Source organism: Rhinopithecus roxellana, chromosome 4, assembly GCF_007565055.1.
Source record: "Rhinopithecus roxellana isolate Shanxi Qingling chromosome 4, ASM756505v1, whole genome shotgun sequence".
NCBI lineage: Eukaryota > Metazoa > Chordata > Mammalia > Primates > Cercopithecidae > Rhinopithecus > Rhinopithecus roxellana.
Window position 1 is genome coordinate 20,790,661 of NC_044552.1, and position 14,248 is coordinate 20,804,908.

The 14,248-nt window shown below is 42.6% G+C and overlaps 1 non-coding gene and 2 pseudogenes across 1 annotated transcript; 1 reads left to right on the forward strand and 2 right to left on the reverse strand.

The window, feature by feature from the left end:
• Window positions 1–776: 776 nt before the first annotated feature.
• On the reverse strand, window positions 777–1,258 carry LOC104670969 (annotated as a pseudogene).
• Window positions 1,259–4,582: 3,324 nt separating this feature from the next.
• The window catches only part of LOC104671223, an 83,646-nt pseudogene continuing 73,980 nt past the window's right edge, over window positions 4,583–14,248 (reverse strand).
• On the forward strand, window positions 5,897–5,983 carry TRNAR-UCU. Its single transcript is given in 2 exon segments — window positions 5,897–5,933; window positions 5,948–5,983. It is a non-coding gene; the product is annotated as a tRNA-Arg (tRNA).

A 14,248-nucleotide genomic window follows, 5' to 3' on the forward strand; every position in this document is an offset into this window, starting at 1 on the left:
CTTTCCAAAACCAGGAGCTTTTTAAAAGAAAACCACATAATAAATTTTAAAAGGCGCTGGGATTCCTCTGCTTCTAGATCGTTGCTGGGCTAGAAAAATAAAGTTTGTTCTACCAGGAATCACAAGTGAGAACTGAATATTCTCCAAAGTGGAAATTATAGAGTGTAGTGTCACACCAGGCGAATATTCAGTTCTCATCCCCAACATCCACAACTACCTATCAGAAGGGCTAAACCAGGTCAAAACAGTCCAGCATAATTTAGGCTTCATCAAACAATGTCATTATGCTCTTCTAAGATGCAAACAAACCAAAACAAGAAATACTAAAATCAAAATAATATCTGACACTGCCATACAAATTGTTAGTTCCTTTTTGTATCCCCCCCTTCTATAACATTAACAAAGGGAATATTTTATGGCAAATAATATTTTATTTTATACATCACTAGCCATAAATTTTTGCCATTAGTTACTACACAAATGCTGCCTAGTGCCATTATCCAAATGGCATAACCATTTTACATCCACAATTCACTTCTATAGTTACAAGTAGAATATTCATGATTTACTTAAGTACATCTATCAGTGAAGATTTAACACTGAGATGCAATCTAACATCTGTAATATCTGATGTTATGTAGATGGCAATGTAGGAAAGATGTATTTTAACCGCTTTTCATTTAAGTGACCTTATGTAAAAAATAAAATAATTTAGCAGTTCCAAGTATCCAAAGGGCATTTTCAAATGTACACAAAAGAAATGGTTACAGAAATTTTTAAGGAGCATCTTTCATGTCTATATCCTCTTGTAACTGCTGTACCATTTTCTCTTCCAACTGCTTCCCTCTGCCTGCAAGAGGGGCTCGGATAAGATGGATGTTTTGCTTGACTTCTTTGATTTCCTGAACTTTCTGTAGCTCTTTATTTTTCTTCAATCTGTTCATTATAAATTTAGTTTGGCGTTTCTGTTTGATCTCTTCAACTCTCTTCATTGCATCAATAGTTTCATTCCATAGGTCTCGCTGGCATTTGATAGGTTCATTTCTACGTTTTTCAAATTCAAATGAATTATCCACTGTAAGCTCTTTACCAGCTGCTTTCCGGAATGCTTTGGTCCACGAGGACTGCGCTTCTTTTTAAAGTTTTTATGACATTTAGATTTGCAAAATCTGAACATCTTGCAATCGTTGCCGACGAACATTATGCCGTATCCAGGGTGGATGGGCCCCGAACAGAAATAACACTTCTCAATATGCATGTTGAACCCGCGTGGGACCCCACCAAACAAACGCCAAGCTTGAGAGGAAGTCAGCGTTGCGTTTTTGCAAACAGTTCAGAGCTCGTATTTTGCTTTGTTTTGCGTCCTGCAAGTTTCAGAATTAATTACAGTATTTTCTTTTCTGGATGCGACATAAAGTTGAGAGGTCATCGGGCCAGAGAAGTTCCTCACTGTCTATTGTTAAGTAGCGTGTGGGGACGAATGAATGACCTTAAGGTCTTAACCCTGGGATTCGATCTCGCCCTGGAGGCATGGATTCTAATCCTCCAGTGACGGTCGTATTTGTTTCTGTCACATTGCACCAAGCCATCTTTGGGTCGCGGATCACCTGAGACTTCTCTTCCCTCCACATTTCTCCTCCCGTTTCTCAGACCACGAATGCTCGCCCGTTCCACACCGCCAAACTTGGATTCTCCCGCGCTTGAGCGTCACCTTCAACGACCTTATTCCTTTTTGTCCAGGACGACAAGAAGCCACTTAATTGACCTCCCCTAACGGAGCAAGTACCGCTGGATCACACTGTCTCACCGAAAGGCGGAAAAGCAAAGAAAATGGTGTTTTTACATCTCAGCCCAAATAGCCGCTAAAAGAAAATTCCCTAGTTAGAGAACCTGGGAGCATTCTAAAGCCACCTGGACGCAGTAAATTTGTGCCACAAGGTCATCATTTGCTCTGTGAGCTTGTTGACAAAACACACGAAACTCGTTTTTAAACACAAACGAAAAAGACAGATATGAACAAGAATGAACAAGAAGGGCTTATCTTTCGAGAGAAAAATCTAGACTGGAGCTACAGGAAAGGGACTTACGGGACTCGGCTATAGATTAAAAATACTATCCAACGTCAAATGTTGGAAGTTCCTCAAATTTCGTTCTGTGAAATCAACTATCCCAAGCATGGAATTGGAGAGGCCAGATTAAATGAGATATGGATTTTGATCCTTGGTCAAACTATTCTTTTTTCCCCCACATGTACACTTTTAATAACATGCAAAACACAAAATGAACTTAGTATCCCTTTTACACCCTAATATTAGTGGAGGCAATGAACACACAACTAAAGCAATAAAATGTCATTGGAAAACAGGAAGGGAAGGGCCCAAGCTTGATCAGAGAAACCCAACAATTTCTAAAATATCAGTGCAGCATTTAGTGAAGTTCCTTCTGCCAGTGGCTCCCATATGTCCATATCTTGGAATTCTTTTGGCTGGTGCTTCAAGAACAGACCATGCACCTGGCCTCCTAACTTCCCCAAAGGAATTCCTGCAGAAGACTATGAGAAAGGCTTCTTTGTGATCTTCTTTGTTTGGAGTGATGGAAAACATGAGAAATGAAAGGTATCCTCTCATCCCCAGAACACCACCATCATAACGAGGATAATGACTCAATGGAGTTTCTTTTTTTAATTATATTTTTATATTTTTCTAATAACCTTAACATGTACATTTTTTTCCTAAAAACCCTAAAATGGAAGTTTCAAATTTGCGTAGCACTTTATACTTTTTCAAAGCACTTTCACGGTATTTTATTTTATTTTATTTGTTTGAGATGGTGTCTGGCTCTGTCACCCAGGCTGGAGTGCAGTGGTGCCATCTCTGCTCACTGCAACCTCTGCCTCCCAGGTTCAAGCGATCCTCCTGCCTCAGCCTCCCAAGTAGCTGGAACTATAGGCGTGCGCCACCATGCCTGGCTAATTTTTGTATTTTTAAGTAGAGATGGGGTTTCACCATGTTGGCCAGGCTGGTCTCGAACGACCGAGCTCAAGTGATCTGCTCGTGTTATGCCCAGACCGTTTATTCCCCGAAGAAGACCACCAGAGTCCAGAGTCAAAGCCAAGTGGCAAGGATCTTTAATGCAAGTTCGAACTTGGTCCCTCCGTTCTACAACATACAAGAGGGCCCCGAATGATGCATGTGCCCGCTTTTTATAGCCCGATGCATACAGGATATGTAAGGTTACAGAGGTACAAAGGAATTCTTTTGGTTGCAGCATCACAACTGGTAATTGGTTAATATTTTAAGTTATAAAATTAACAGTTTTCTATTTGTTCCCGCACATTTAGTAAAACTACAAACGGTTGTGACCTTATCAGGGGCTCTCTAGGTGGTGTTTCTGAGATGGGGTGGGGGGGATGTGTTTGTGTTGGGCTCAGGAAGTTGGGACAAAATAGAGGAATGTGTTTGTACTGGGCCCAGGACTAAGATATGTGGCAGACACCGGTAATTAGAACAGAACAGAGCAGGACAGAGACTTTCACAACGTTTGTCCTTACAATGTCTGGAGTCTATAGATAACCTAATCGGTTAGGTCCGGGGTCGATCTTTAACTAGGCTCAGGGCGCCGCCCGGGCTGTCAGGGCGCCGCCCGGGCTGTTTGCCTGTGGACTTCATTTCTGCCTTTTAGTTTTTTTTCATTTGATCTCTTTCACTCGCCTCAGCCTCCCAAAGTGCTGGGATTACAGGCACGAGCCACAGCGCCCGGCCTCATGTATGGTATTTTAATCAGGTATTTAATCCTGTTGTCACCTCGGACTTCTCACTCTCCATATCCAGGCTACTTGTCAGTTCACAATGCAATCTAACTATAGATACAGTTTTCAAAAGGAGAAAAATACAAACCCTTTTTTGACAAGTACATAAAGATACAAAAATAATTGTGGCACTCTTGTTTATTGCTTGTTTATGGATATCTTTCCCAGATGAAAACACACTGCTGGGGAATAATCCTGCTGGAATAATTCCCCAGTCCTGCTGGGGAATAATCCATTGAACTGTTATTTCTTTGTACACAGAAACAGAACACTCCTTAGTAATAGCAGGACCCTCACACCAGAAAATTATTTGCTAAATATTTCCCACTGTCTCACAGCTTTATCTGTCAATTTTTCCCAGACATAAAGCATCTGGGCTGGTACAATAAAACACAGTAAATTAAAAAAGATGTTCCACAGATGTAGAAGACGACAGCTGTCCTCAGGAGTCTGTCACAGGGCCAGCTGGGGGCATTCGTATTTCCCAAGACCCTTTTCCAACTGCATTTCACCATAGTTTTTATATGACCAGATAGCTGCATAAATCGCTAAAAAGATAGCCATGGAGAAGTCGTGGTAACTCCATGCTATGTGGTCATGTGATGGTTTTCAAGGCCCGCTCATAGAAAACGGGGTGGGATGATTCACTTCCGGTGTTTTCACTCAGATGAAAGACTTCACACTTCTTCAGTGTAGGACTCATTCTCTCCTCCAGTGTGACAGATACACCACTGAGTCCTCAGCTTTAGGAAAAACAATTTGTAGAAATCCTGCTTATACCAGTTCTGTCTTGCAAACAGTTACTGGCCCCAAATTGGGGGAGGTAACTGGGAGAAAAGCTCATTCCATGACGGGTTTAGAAAACTCTGGGTAAATAATCTGTAGTCATGCAAACTTACAAGTGAGAATGAGTAGAAAACGACCAGAGATAGCAACAGCAAAATCCCAACTCTACATTTCTTTTTCTTTTTTCTTTTTTTTTTGAGACAGAGTCTTGCTCTGTTACCTAGGCTGGAGTGCAGTGGTACAGTCTCGGCTCACTGCAACCTCTGCCTCCCTAGTTCAAACAAATCTCCTGCCTCAGCCTCCCGAGTAGCTGGATCTACAGGAGTGCACCACTATGCCTGGCTAACTTTTGTATTTTCACTAAAGATGGGGATTCACCACGTTGGCCAGGCTGGTCTCGAACTCCTGACCTCGTGATCTGCCCGCCTCTGCCTCCCAAAGTGCTGGGATTACAGGCGTGAGCCATCATGCCCGGCTCCAGCTTTGTATTTCTTAAAATTCTCTTCGGCGTTTAGGACATCCTGTCACTCTCAAGATCGCCTCTCCACTTAGGTTTCTCTGCCCTTCCGGTGCCTGCAGAGTGCCCTTGTATGTTCACGGGTTGCAGCTGGTAGTGTTTCGGATCTTCAGGGAATAGGATCTTTCACTGGACCCCGGAAGAGCCATTTTGGTCCTTCTGTCCTCTGAGGCGCAGATCTTCCTGGGGTGCCTCCACCCTCTCTTCACCGCCTTCCAATAGCTTGATCCAGGAGACCATGTAGGGCACCTGCAGTTCCCAGGGGACCATGCAGGGCAAGTCCAGATCCTCAGAGCAAGCCACCTGCACCTCCCATGTTGTGGGCGCCAGGCTATAGGGTTTACTGGTTTATTATAAAGGATATCCCAAAGGATACAAATGAAGAGGCACGCAGGGCAAGGTATGGAAGAAGGGGCGCCAAGCTTCCAAGCACTCTCTGGGTCTGCCACCCTCCAGAAACCTCCACGTGTTCAGCTGTCCGAAAGCTCTCCAATTATTCTTGAAACGGAGTCTCGCTTTTTTTTTGTTTGTTTGTTTGTTTTTGTTTTTGTTTTTTTTGAGACGTAGTCTCGCTAAATTATTCGTTATCTCATGGCACAAGTGAAAATAGTTATTGAAAGGCTTAGTAACTCCTCCGTGTCAGGGATTGTGTGTACCCCTTGTGTTGTTTCATTTTTGTGTTTATTGAACTCTCACGGTGACTGGAGCAGAATGTTTTCCGGAAACGTATTACATGAGTAGTCAAATTACTTAGTAAACTCAGGGCGAAAGGCAGAGCTCAAGCAGGCTCTGTGGCGCAATGGATAGCGCATTGGACTTCTAGCCTGACTCAAGAGATTCAAAGGTTGCGGGTTCGAGTCCCGCCAGAGTCGGATCTTACATTTTGTGAATTAAGTGGATACTTGCGCAAGTAATTTCTCCTTATATTAATTAATTGGACGTTTTCGCCAATCAGCGAATCCCATTTTCCTGTAATTCATTTTCTGCTTTTAGTGTTAACATCTGAGGAGCTTCTTCAGAAACACTGCCATGTGTAGACGTCTACAGTCGCTAGATGACCAAAGGGAAAATAATACAAGTTGGATATTAAAATGAATACCAGTAACTGTTTCTTCCTTATGAAAAACAACTTTCTGGGGCAGATAAACTTACTGTTTTCCCAGCCTCTGCTTGAGAATTGCTGGCAAATGTTCTAAACTGTGCCTGTAAGAATTCTACAGTGTCCATTTGGAAACACGCCAGTTTTCTAGCTGGTGAAAACTCAAGCCTCAAGTCCGCTCTTCATCTCATCGTCAACCTCAATAAGTGATCGTTGGTAGTGCAAATATTTCAGCTCTAAGAAATTAATTAAAATTAAATTCACTTTTAAATGAAATATTATGGATGAGGATGTCTAGCACTGATTTTGATCCAAAACAAAGATCAGTAAAAGTCCTCCCCCCACTCAATTGTACAAATAGAGCTGGAAAATGTCTCCTTTTCATCCTAGAACACTACTTTCTTAATTCCCTCCACTGGCGCCTAGTTTCAAGTATCCTGTGCATCTTCCCAAAAATTTTATATGTGTGTTAACGTTAATAATATGTAATATATTTCTGGGAAGATGTATATATATGCATATATGTATACACACATTATATATATACATATAGATGTATATCTCCACTCATCTTTGACTGTAGTGGTATCATTTAACATATGTAGTGTTATATAATTCTTTATATAAATTACATAATATCCCACAGCATGGATTGTACCATTATATTACAAACACGTCACACCTTAAATCCAGATTGCCTGCCGTCAGGCGGTCTGGCCCACTCTCACTGAAGGTCTGGGAAAAGGCTCTTCTGTTTGTGGAGGGTGAGAAATAAAGGGAAGATACCTTCTTGTCGACTACAGACCTGCTGTATTTCCAGCAATGCCTGTGCCTGGCATGCTTCCATGTGAAATAAAGAGAGAATTGATCAATCTCTGCCTTTGCTTGCTTAGCAAAATAAATCCCCCAATAAAGCCCTTTTTAAAAACCATGCCTAGCCGGGCACGGTGGCTCAAGCCTGTAATCCCAGCATTTTGGGAGGCCAAGGCGGGTGGATGACGAGGTCAGGAGATCGAGCCCATCCTGGCTAACACGGTGAAACCCCGTCTCTACTAAAAATACAAAAAGTGGCGGGCGCCTGTAGTCCCAGCTACTCGAGAGGCTGAGCCAGGAGAATGGCATGAACCTGGGAGGCGGAGCTTGCATTGAGCCGAGATGGCGCCACGACACTCCAGCCTGGACGACAGAGCGAGACTCCGTCTCAAAATAAATAAATAAATAAATAAAAATAAACATGCCATTTGACATGGTGAATTTTCCCCTTACTTTGCACAACAATTTGGCAATGACATACCCTTTCACTAAGATCAGTTAATGTCATGATTGACCATATGTAGAATATTTATTATCCACTACATACTCCTTTTCTTATGACATAAATTACATCTAGTCAGGTCAGGCAATGAAACAGGGTGTGATAGATTCACAGCTTCTTACCCCTATTTATTCCTGTATACATTTCTCAGTAAATGATACTCTCTTACTCCAGCTGCAATGCCACCTTTATCATGTATTAAATTTACACATATGTGCAGATGATTTCTGAGCTCTCTATTCTATGACATTTTGTTTATCCTTGCACCAACAATGCATGCTCTGAATGTATTGAGACTTCTAGTAAGTCAAGATACTTAGTGTGGTAAATGCCACTGTCTTTTCCTTCTTCAAAATTCTCTTGACTGATGTAATCACCAGGTTCACATTTTCTGTTTCTCTTCTCTCAAGTATTACAAGCTGGCATTGCCTGTTTCCAAAACACTGTTTTCTAAGAACTGTATTAAATATTTTTTCTATTTTTCTAGTTTTTTATAGCCAGACGACAATTCTCCTAGCAATTCATTTTTCAAGAGTGGAAGCAGAATTTTCATTTTCAAAAAATGCACCATGGGCCGGGTGAAGTGGCTCACGCTTGTAATCCCAGCACTTTGGGAGGCTGAGGCTATTGGATCACTTGAGCTCAGGAGACCTGCTTGGGCAACATGGTGAAACCATGTCTCCACTAAAAATACAAAAATTAGTTGGTCGTGATGGCACATGCTTATAATCGCAGGTACTTGGGAGGCATGAGAATTGCTTGAACCTGAGAGGCAGAGGTTGCAGTGAGCTGAGATTATGCCACTGCACCACTCGAGACTAGGCAACAAAGCAAGACTGTTTAAAAGAAAAAAAAAAACACCACAGAGATCATCAATTATTTTGAATATCTCATAGTATTTTGTTAATTTTTTTGATTACTTAATCTAAGACTGAAGGGGTGGCCTACCCCTCCACACCTGTGGGCGTTTCTCGTTAGGTGGAACGAGAGGCTTGAAAAAAGAAATGAGACACAGAGACAAAGTATAGAGAAAGAAAAAGTGGACCCAGGGGACGGGCGCTCAGCATACAGAGGACCCACGCCGGCACCGGTCTGAGTTCCTTTAGTATTTATTGATAATTATCTTTACCATCTTAAAGATAAGGGAGTGGCAGGACAATAGGATCATTGTAGGGAGAAAATTAGCAGTAAGACATATGGATAAAGATCTCTGTGACATGAATAAGTTCAAAGGAAAATGCTGTGCCTTGATATGCATATGCAAACATCTCCATAAACCTTTTAGCAGCATTGTTCCAGCAAGTCCCACCTTTTGCCCTAAGGCGGTTTTCTCCTATCTCAGTAAACAAAGCATACAATCGGGTTTTACACAGAGATGTTCCATTGCCCAGGGACGGGCAGCAGACAGATGCTTTTCTCTATCTCAACTGCCAACAACCGCCGAGAGGCCTTCTTTCCTCCTGTACTAGTCCTCCCTAGCACAGACCCTTCACGGGTGTCAGGCTGGGGGATGATCAGGTCTTTCCCTTCCCACGAGGCCATATTTCAGACTATCACATGGGGAGAAACCTTGGACAATACCTAGCTTTCCTAGGCAGAGGTCCCTGCGACCTTCGGCAGTGTATGTGTCCCTGGGTACTTGAGATTAAGAGAATGGTGATGACTTTTAACCAGCAAGCTGCCTTCAGGCACTTGTTTAACAAGGCACATCCTGCACAGCCCACAATCCATTAAACCTCGAGTCACCACAGCACATGTCTCTTGCAAGGACAAGGTTGGGGGTAGGGTCACAGATTAACAGCATCTCAAATACAGAACAAAATGGAGTCTCTTACGTCTACTTCTTTCTATATAGACTGAAAGAACACATTCCTCCATACATCACAGCCTTGAGCCCGACACATCACATCCCCCCATATGCCTCCACTTCCTGGGCCTGACACAAACACATTCCTCCATATATCTCAACTTTAGAAGAAAAACAACACCTGGAGAAGCTCCGATAAGGTTACAACCGTTTGTAAAAGCGCAGGAACCAATAAGAAGGCTGCTAAAAGTATAACTTAAAATGTAAACCAATTGTAATGCTGTAACCTAGAGAAATGCCTTGTTCCTCTGTAACCTGACAAGTCCTGTTTACCTCAAGCTATAAAAAGCAAGCGCACACATTGTTCGGGGCCCTCTTGTATGTTGTAGAACGGAGGGACCAAGTTCGAACTTGCATTAAAGATCCTTGCTGCTTGGCTTTGACTCTGGACTCTGGTGGTCTTCTTCGGGGAATAAACGGTCTGGGCATAACAGACACAGTAACAGTCTGATCTTTCTTTCTTTTCCCCACATAAGACCATCTTAATCAATTGATTAATTTCTTTTTATCTACATAGCCTATTCCGTATATCATTCTTTTTCATAGGAAACTAGTCTAATGAATTAAATGTTTACAGTTTATGACAATGTTTTTTAGAAGAGTATGTAATGATATTTGGTGCATGTCTTTTTATAAATTATATTTTATGTACATATCTTTCAATTTCTGACTTTTTCCACAATCATTATTTTATTTATATAACATTTAAATGCCAAAATCATTACCTCATAGTATGTAATCATTACCTCATAGTATGTATCTGTGATTGTTAATTTCATGTGACACCTTGCATGAACCACAGGGTACCCAGATTAAGCATTATTTCTGGGTATGGTCTGTAAGGACATTCCTGGATGAGATTAGCACTTTTCCCTCATCCTCTCTCAGATCTCTGCCAGTTTGGCCTAAATTGCCTAAATTAATTAATTGTCTAAATCAATTAATCAATAATATCAGTTATGCATATTATTTATGAAATTACAAGTCTGTAAATCCAATAAGAAAAACAAATGTTAATTTTGTTGGCACCTACCTAGGGTGACTTGAGAAATCAGGGGACAGTGCGGCTTATATATTTCCCAGCAAATCTTCTAGTAATACTGTACATTTTGAACTACTACAGGGATACTAGAGGAACTTCTAGTGGGACATACAGAATGCATTAGTTTTTATTTTTAATGTTGGGAATACTTACAAAGATGTTATAAGGGAGGAAAAAACCCTCAGGAATAGTTCTCCAAGACAAGTAATAGTAGGGATATCGCCCCTGTATAAGAAAAGGCATGGGGATAGTTTAATTACTTGAACCTAGAAGTATAGAGTCTCGAGGGCTGCCTTAAAAGGAAATGTGACCTCCAGTGCAGGAGTGTGCCCATCGGTTACCAATAAATACCAGTTTACAGTGACTCTCGGAAAGGTTGTTACTGTGCTTTGTTAACGACCATTAAGGCAAGTCTTACCCAGAATATGCAGGATAATGTGAACAACAATTCATTTTTCTGGTCGGGTTACATTTATCTCTTGTCGGAATTTTAATGCGAAAACGAAGAACAAAGTTTTGCATTCTTAAAATGTGATTTCTTTCCGTTGTTGATTGCATTACACGATGCATTTCATACACGGCCACTAGAGGGCAAAGGTCTTGTAGGTGGAGTTAGAAGAGTGGTTCTATTCAAACAAGGAAAGTCTGCCCTTGTCTAGAATGATGCCATCACATTGATTAGAGTCAAGAGGGGACATCAGTCATATGGACCTGTTGGCGTTGTGAGGCAACAGTCTCAAGAGTCCTCGAGAGAGAGGTGTTGCCCCTCCCTGAGGACAACCTGACACTAGGTGTGGAGCCAGTCACGGGGAGGGGCGACCGCTGTGGGGTCAGCAGCGGAAGTAGGGATAGAGCACACGGTAAAGGACTCCTGCTACTGCTCCCCCTTTGCTGTCTGGTGCAGACCCGAGGTGGCCTCGAGGTGACACCGGTGGTGAGAGCTGCCGCATGAATCCACACTGTGGATGAAGGTTAAGAATTGGCGGTGGCCCATCGGTAGCCAGAGACCCAAATAGTGTCTGATGTGAGTGAAGGTCACCCCAGATCAGTGCGTCAGTTCCGTTTTGGTGGCCAAATTTCTCACGATCCCATGTAAGAAATGCGACCCACGCGCTGGGCCTCTTTCTCGGATCAGGTCGCCACCCCTATGCCAGGGCTGTGCTAAAGACTAGAGTCTCAGACTTGGAATTTCAAGGAAAGTGTTTCAAAACGCTGCGCTCCCTGCGGCGAGGGGCAAGAGCAGAAGCCCGGCTAGCCCGGGTCCGAGGACAGTAGCTGGGAGAGGCGTGGCAGCCACTTAGTTTGAAATCTTTCAGATACCCCATCAGAATATCATAAAGAGCACAAACAACTTTTACACAGGAACAAAATAGAGCATATACAACACCTTAAACGCCTGATAATTTCACAATGCATGCCTAGGAAACAAAATAGCAGTCAAATCGAGTTATTTCCCAGAGAAGAGGAAATGCAGAGGAATCTGATAGGGAGCAGGCTTCAGAAATATTGAGCTGCCTCTCTCTGCTAGAAGGAGAGAACCAACCCTGAGCTGAAATTTCTGCAAATAGAACTGAGATGATACCAGACAATGTCATGGCTGAAGGAGGGTAGGAAAGTTTAGAAAGTGCTTGTGTAGTGGGGTGCAGTGGCTCACACCTGTAATCCCAGCACTTTGGGAGGCCGAGGCGGGTGGATCACCTGAGGTCAGGAGTTCGAGACCACCCTAGCTAACATGGTGAAACCCCGTTTCTACTAAAAACACAAAAATTAGCTGGGCTTGGTGGTACGCACCTGTAGTCCCAGCTATTTGGGAGCCCGAGGCAGGGGAATTGCTTGAACCCAGGAGGCGGAGGTTGCAGTGAACCAAGATCATGCCACTGCACTCCAGCCTGGGCAACAGAGCCAGACTCCACTCTATCTCAAAAAAAAAAAAAAAAAAAAAAAGCTTGTGTTTGAATTGGTGCTTCATCTTGAAACATCAAGGCAATACCATTCATTACTTTTGTCCATGAAAAGAAGTCTAAGTATTTCAGAGCTATGGGCAAAAACCCTCCAGACCTGGGCTAGGTTTTGAAAGCCAAGAGAAGCATGATTGCAGAGGTGCCAACCTCAGGCTTTTATTGAAACAACACAATAGAGAATCTTTGACATCTGAAGTCTACAAAGTTACCCTGCCTTCTCTGCTCTCACAGGGGCCTATGCTACTAGTTCAGGAAAATCTGTCTCACTTATATCTGAACAGAAAATGAAGTATGCTGGGCCAGGCACGGTGGCTCACACCTGTAATCTCAACTCTGGGAGGTTGAGGCCGGAGGATCACCTGAGGTCAGGAGTTCAAGACCAGCCTGGCCAACGTGGTGAAACCTGATTTCTACTAAAAATACAAAAATTAGCCAGGTGTGGTGGTGCACATCTGTAATCCCAGCTACTTGGAGGCTGAGGCAAGAGAATCACTTGAACCCAGGAGGTGGGGGTGGCCGTGAGCCAAGATGGCACCATTGCACTCCAGCATGGGTGACAGAGTGAGACTGTATCACACACACACACAAAATAAGTATGCTGATATACACAGATAGCTGCAATAAAAATAAATATAAAACTTGCAATCTAATCTTTCTATATACAAGTTTGCCCAAAAATATGGCTACAAAGAAGAATATAAAATGACATAATTCATTTATTAAAAATATTATAAGGAGGTATGAAAGGAAAATAAATACCAGGATCCCAAAAATCACAGAACCAAAGGAAAAGTCAAACTGGGAACTATGTCAAGCAAACCTGCCTCCCATTTTTTTCCTGAATAAGATAGGTACAAAGATAAGAAGCTACATACCTCCCTCACAATTTGCCCACAAGGAAATTCCTTGTGGACAAAGAACAGAGAGAACTCAAAGTCATCCCTCTGAGGCTCACCTGAGAGGCATGTGTATCAGATTGCTTCCTCTGCCCTATTGTTTAAGTAAAAATGCAGATTCAAAGAGCCAGACTAAATTGTGTTTTCAGTGGAAGGCTTATCAAGGTCTCAAAAGAATGCAACTTTTGTCTCTTATGGACTTCTAACCTTGAAGCCCCTACTTTGAGTTGTCCTGCCTTATCACACAAAACCAATGTACATCTTACACACACTGATTGATGGCTCATTGTCAGAGGCACTGGAACAAGGGCGACTCCATCTTGAATAGGGGCTGGGTGAAATAAGGCTGAGACCTACTGGGCTGCATTTCCAGGAGGTTCAGGCATTCTTAGTCACAGGATGAGAGAGGAGGTCACGACAAGGTACAGGTCACAAAGACCTCGCTGATAAAAGGATGCGGTAAAGAAGCCGGCCAAAACCTACCAAAACCAAGATGGTGACCAGAGCGACCTCTGGTCATTCTCACTGCTCATTATAGGCTAATTATAACTCATTAGCATGCAAAAAGATATTCCCACCAGCACCATAAGTTTACAGATGCCATGGCAACCTCTGGAAGTTACCCTATGCGGTCTGTATGATCTGAGGAACCCTCAGTTCCGGGAATTGCCCACCTATTTCCAGGAAAATTCATGGACTAATCCACCCCTTGTTTAGCATATGATGGAGAAATTACTATAAGAATAAGCTGCAGAGCAGCCTCTGCTGCTGCTCTGCCTATAGAGTAGCCGTTCTTTATTCCTTTACTTTCTTAAAGAACTTGCTTTTTACTCTATGGGCTCGCCCAGAATTCTTTCCTGCACGAGATCCAAGAATCCTCTCTTGGGTCTGGATTGGAACTCCTTTCCGGTAATATCATGTCTCCCTAAAACGTATAAAAGCAAGCTGTACGGCTGG